Genomic DNA, 6700 nt, shown 5'->3' on the forward strand with positions numbered 1-6700 from the left:
CCAGCGATTAATTTTATGACTATTATTCTAAATTCACTTTCTGTTATATTATTTAAATCCTTTTTGATCAGCTCATTAGCTGTTGTTATTTCCTGGAGATTCTTCTGAGGGGAATTCTTCCGCTTGGTCATTTTGGATAGTCCCTGGCGTGGTGAGGACCTGCAGGGCACTTCCCCTGTGCTGTGGTGTATAACTGGAGTTGGTGGGCGGAGCCGCAGTCCGACCTGATGTCTGCCCCCAGCCCACCGCTGGGGCCACAGTCAGACTGGTGCGTGCCTTCTCTTCCCCTCTCCTAGGGGCGGGATTCACTGTGGGATGGGGTGGCCTGTCTGGGCTACTTGCACACTGCCAGGCTTGTGATGCTGGGGATCTGGCGTCTTAGCTGGGGTGGGTAGGCAAGGTGCACAGGGGCAGGAGGGGCAGGCTTAGCTTGCTTCTCCTTAGGTGATCCACTTCAGGAGGGGCCCTGTGGCAGCAGCAGGGAGTCAGATCCGCTGCCGGAGGTTTGGCTCCGCAGAAGCGCAGAGTTGAGTGTTTGCTCGGAGGGAGCAAGTTCCCTGGCAGTAACTGGTTCTCTTTGGGATTTTGGCTGGGGGATGGGCGGGGAAGATGGCGCTGGCGAGCGCCTTTGTTCCCCACCAAACTGAGCTCTGTCGTCAGGGGGCTCAGCAGCTCTCCTTCCCTTTGTCCTCCAGCCTTCCCGCTTTCTGAGCAGAGCTGTTAACTTATGACCTCCCAGCCGCTAAGTCGCGCTTGCTGTCGGAACACAGTCCGTCAGGCCCCTCCGCTTTTTGCCAGCCAGACTCGGGGGCTCTGCTTGGCCGGCGAGCCGCCCCTCCGCCCCGGCTCCCTCCCGCCAGTCCGTGGAGCGCGCACTGCCTCGCAGCCCTTCCTACCCTCTTCCGTGGGCCTCTCGTCTGCGCTTGGCTCCGGCGACTCCGTTCTGCTAATCCTCTGGTGGTTTTCTGGGTTATTTAGGCAGGTGTAGGTGGAATCTAAGTGATCAGCAGGACGCGCGGTGAGCCCAGTGTCCTCCTACGCCGCCATCTTCCCTCCTCCTCCAATTCGGATGTTTAATTTTTTTAATGTTTATTTATTTTTGAAAGAGGGAGAGAGAGACAGAGCGTAAGTGGGGGAGGGGCAGAGAAAGAGGGAGACACAGAATTTGAAGCAAGCTCCAGGCTCTGAGCTGTCAGCATAGAGCCCAATGCAGGCGCTGAACTCATGAAACATGAGATAATGACCTGAGCGGAAATCAGATTCTTAACCGACTGAGCCACCCAGGCATCCCTACAATAGCAACACTACAATAAAAATCTTAGGTATAATCTTATATTGCCTATATAAAGATAATTTTTTAAATAGATCCAGTTTATTTCTTAGAACAGAATTGTTTACTTCCTTAATTACATTTTATTACCAATAATTTTTCTTTTCTTTTTTACTTTAAAAAATTTTTTTTTTTTTTTATTGAGGCAGAGAGAGACAGAGCATGAATGGGGGAGGCGAAGAGAGAGAGGGAGACACAGAATCGGAAGCAGGCTCCAGGCTCTGAGCCATCAGCCCAGAGCCCGATGCGGGGCTCGAACTCACGGACCGCGAGATCGTGACCTGAGCTGAAGTCGGACGCTTAACCAACTGAGCCACCCAGGCACCCTCTTTTTTACTTTTAATTGTGGTAATATGCATACAATTTATCATCTAACCCTTTAATTTTTTTTAATTTACATTACATCTCCAGAATCTATCTTATAACTGGAAAATTGTCCACTTGACTTCCTTCATCCATTTTGCGCACCTTCAACCCTCTGCCTCTTGCAATCACCAATCTGTTCTCTGCATCTGTGAGTTCATTTTTTAATAGATTCCAGATGTAAGTGAAATGATACAGCATTTTTTCTTTCTCTGTCTAGCTTACTTCACCACCTGACCCATTTTTAAGTGTGTTCTGTAGTGTTAGAGAAAACTTAAACACTAAAAAGAATACAGGAACACATGAAGAGGCCTGTTATGTTCCTATGTAGAAAGAGTCAATGTTACACACACACACACACACACACACACACACACACTCAGAGGAGGATTTATATAATTATATAATATATAATATATAATATATATATATTTTTCTCTTCCAAGAAAATTTATAAATACAATGTGTTCCCAATAAGAATACTAACAGGTTATTACTTTAATCTGGAATTAGAGAAGCTGATTCTAAAATTCATATGGAAAAATATACAGGCAAAAAATCAAATGAAATTCTGAAATAGAAAAACAATGAGATTGTAATTTGAATCTGGCCCCCTCACCATTCACCAGACATCTTCCTCAGTTGTAATAAACTGCTTATAAAGTTTTTGTTGTTCCCCTTTGATATCTGCCCTCCATTATATCACCCCTCTTTCTATCAGTCAAATCTGAGTCCCAACTTTAGAGAATTATTTTTCTTTTCCATGAAAGCTTTGAATAAATTTATATCAGGGAACATGCTTGAATATCTGCTTAAGAGTCCCTAAATATTGCATGACAGGAAGTCTTTATCTATCCAGGGCAAAGAGAAAATTTCATAGAATGTTGCTTACTGCCACAGGCTACCCTAGTCAAGTTTAACTCTGACATTATAAAGCTATTAATAAACCTTAAGAATCAAGAGGGAACAAATAGAAATTGAAGACACTTCTACTACCACGAACCAGCATCCTGTAAGCATCAATTGGTCTTTTACTTTGAGAAATACTCCACCATCATTTATCATTCAATATCATCTACCTACTGGACAAAAGGCTTCACAAAATCAGATACAGAAATCTTCAATATTTAAAAGGATTTGCACCTGTGTCTGTGTTTTTTCTATGTATAGGATAGGCTTTAGATCTTTTCCACAATTACTCCTGTGAAAAATATAGTCAACTGTCTTAATGAGCCTCATGCTCATCATTCATATTGAATTGTTATGTGTTAACTACAAAAAATAATAGGTTCTTATTTCAATGAGTGAAGGGATTTGAATGTGTATATAAGGTAATAGCCTAAAGTAAGGCTTTTGTAAATTTACTTACATGTATATTTTTCTCTGTAAATGTAATTAAGCTGTTAAGAAGAAATATTTTTCCTTAATGTATCTATTAGCAAAATGTTAATGCATCTCCCAAGATATTTTTCTGGTTACTTCATACACAGTTTAGGTTAAAGGAGAAAAAAAAAACAATAGATTAATTTCAAATGTAAGATTCAGTTAAAGTAGATGTATCTAAAATTAAGAATGAAAGGTGTCATATACAAATATATGACATAAATATACGTATGACTATTAGAATCAATTTTGGTAACGTCTATAGCCTAAAAATAATTCTACCTCGTTTCTTTCTTCCTTCCTTCCTTCCTTCCTTCCTTCCTTCCTTCCTTTCTTCTTTCTTTCTTTCTTTCTTTCTTTCTTTCTTTCTTTCTTTCTTTCCTTCTTTCTCTTTATTTTCTCTTATCTATTCTACTTCTCCTTCCCGCTTTGAATTGAAATTTGGAAAGCTCAACACAGGAAGAGATTCTTAGATAAGGTTAGGAATGTAATAGGTATTACCTGGAGCTTCCTTCAGTAGAATGTTTTACTAGACCTTGACAGTAAGATGATAATTGCACTACGTTACCTTTACTACTTGTCTATCTGTGATCACAAGCTGACATTTTACAAAATTGTTTATTATTGAATGATCAATCTAATAATTCAATTTCATTCTTAAGGTGACTAAAAACACTGTACTGTTCTCAATTTTTTTCAATCATTGCCTCACAGCATAAACAAGTTGATATATATAGTAAAGTAATAAAAAGATTGCCCAAACACTGTTAGTAATGTTCTGTGAATCATGTCTCCACTGTAAACAAATTCTACTGTCATTTGCTATGAAAGTACAAAAAAAAAACACACAATGTGTGCTTCTATTTAAAAAATTGCCATCATATATTTGAGACTATGGTTTCCAATATTTTTTATGTCATGTAGATATGCTTTTTATAATGGCCACCTCTTTCATGCTTTGTAGCTGAATCTCCTGCTGACCTCTTTTGTCTTTGATGATCAAACACACTTTCATTTTTTTAAATATTTATTTTTGAGAGGGAGAGAGAGAGAGAGACAGAGAAAATGAGTACGGGAGGGACAGCAAGAGAGGGAGACACAGAATCAAAACCAGGCTCCAGGCTCTGAGCTATCAGCACAGAGCCCAACACGGGGTGCAAACCCATGAACCGTGATATCATGACCTAAGCTGAAGCCAGACGCTTAACTGACTGAGCCACCAAGGTGCCCCCAGACTTTCAATTTGCTGTGTAGTTCCATTTGTCTTTTTTTTTAATACTGTCATATGAAACACCTAAATACTCTTTATCTACTTGCATTTTCTGATACTTATAAATCTTTGGACTTTGGTCTGAGACTTAAAAGAGTTTCCTTCTAAAATCCAACGGAAAATCTATCAGAATATTTTTTTAGGCTCTCACTACACAACCAAAACAGAAAAGAGATAGATCATAGTTACATCAAGAAAAAATAAACATACAGGTTGATTATAATATTTCACTAAACTTCTAAGAAAATTGTATCCTATTGTGTGCAAACCAAAGAGATGTAATAACACACAAGCTTCATAAATTCTGAAACTATATTTTTATTTCCCCTCTTTTTATGAGATAGTAAAACTACATTAATAAAGGTTCCCAGGCATATGTGTATAAAAAATATAAAAATAGTAAGTACATATATAAGAAATGTGTAACAAGTATATTAAACAAGCATGAATTGTTGTGTATAATAAATAAACAACACAATTGCACTACCTCATTAATGTTTATTCAGAAGGAGGAAATTCTTTCTTTATTATGGTTAAATTTTCAAATGCCCCATGACACAGAAAACTTTCCAGTCATTTTTAGTGGCAAAAATCAAAATTGTATATTGTCCCCTAATGAGATATAAATATGGTATGGGAGAAAATGCAGAAAACATTTTAAAATTTTTTAAATGCTTATTTATTTTTAGAGAGAGAGAGCATGTGTGAGCAGGGAAGGGTCAGAGAGAGAGGGAGAGAGAGAATCCCAAACAGGCTCAATGCTGTCACAGGGATAGAGTATCAAACTTGCAAACTGTGAAATCATGACCTAAGCCAAAATGGAGAGTCAGATGCTTAACTGACTGAGCCACCCAGGCACCCCCAAAATGCAGAACTCTTATTGTTACCTTTTTAATTTTGTATTAGTATGAACTTATGATTTCTTCAAAACTGTATTTCTCTGTAGTATCAACTAAATCCTAGAAACAAAACCACCCCAGTAATTAGTATTCAAGTACCCAGATCTTGGTTTCTTATTACCATTCTCCATCAAAGAAAATGTATCTCCTTGCAGAAATTAACCAATTCCTGGTCTGGAGCACACAAATCACAGGATAAACCTATATAAGAACATTGTTTTGTGCTATAAAGCAATGAAGTTTTCAAAGAATAGTGGAAGTATATAAAAATAAAGTTCACAGAGACCATATCTAGAATAATTTCAGCCTGATCATATATCATAATATATTAAATAAAAGAGAATTCAAGAGGTGCCTGGGTGGCTCCGTCAGTTAACCATCAGACTTCAGCTCAGGTCATAATCTTGCTGTCCATGTGTTCGAGCCCCACGTTGGCTTAAAGCCAACTTCACTCATATGTGGAGCTCGAGAAACTTAACAGAATACCATGGGGGAAGTAAAGGGGAAATAGTTTCAAACAGAGAAGGAGGAAAACCATAATAGACTCTTAAATACAGAGAACAAACTGAGGTTTTATGGGGAGTGAGGGGAGGAGGGAAATGGGTAATGGGCATTGAAGAGGGCACTAGTTGGGATAAGGACTGAGTTTTGTACGTAAGTGATGCATCACGTGAATTTACCGCCCCCAAAACCAAGAGCACAGTGTATATACACTGTATGTTAGCTAACTTGAAAATAAATTATATTTTAAAAAACTCAATCAATTCCCTACATTTCAAAGATTAAAAAATCAACGTAGATCACTTTCCCCTTTAAATGGAAAGCTATTCATTACGTTTAGTAGACTTGGGCTGGAGGGGGAAACAACTTTCAGAGTAAAATAAATTATATGAACTCATTTATGTAAAATACATACATATTTCCACATGTTGTATGCATAAGAAGTATCTCAAATAATGTTATGAGTAGTTTTCTCTGAATTGTAGATTTTCAGATAGTTATTTCCTTCTCTGTATTATTTGAATTTTTGTGATATATAAATATTTTCAGAAGCAATATAAAGGTCAAAAATTTAAGAAACTATACTTTATAAATTTTTTTAAAGTCAATTGGTAATTTAAAAAATAACATTTATTTATGTTTGAGACACATATCATGAGCAGGAGATGGACAGATAGGGAGGAAGACACAGAATAAAGGTAGGCTCTAAGCTCTGAGCTGTCAGCACAGAGCCTGACATGGGACTCTAACTCATGAACTGTGAGATCATGTCCTGAGCCAAAGTCGGACGCTTAATATACTGAGCCACCCAGGCATCCCTCAATTGGTAATTTAAGGAGTACTTTTATTTTTATTTATATTTAAATATTGCAAATTATTTTATTTAAATTAACAAATCAATTTTTAGCAGTTTTAGGTTTACAGAAAAATTAAACAAAAAGTAGTATTCTCATA

This window comes from Herpailurus yagouaroundi, unplaced genomic scaffold (assembly GCF_014898765.1).
Source record: "Herpailurus yagouaroundi ecotype Mexico unplaced genomic scaffold, PumYag 67556, whole genome shotgun sequence".
Taxonomy (NCBI): domain Eukaryota; kingdom Metazoa; phylum Chordata; class Mammalia; order Carnivora; family Felidae; genus Herpailurus; species Herpailurus yagouaroundi.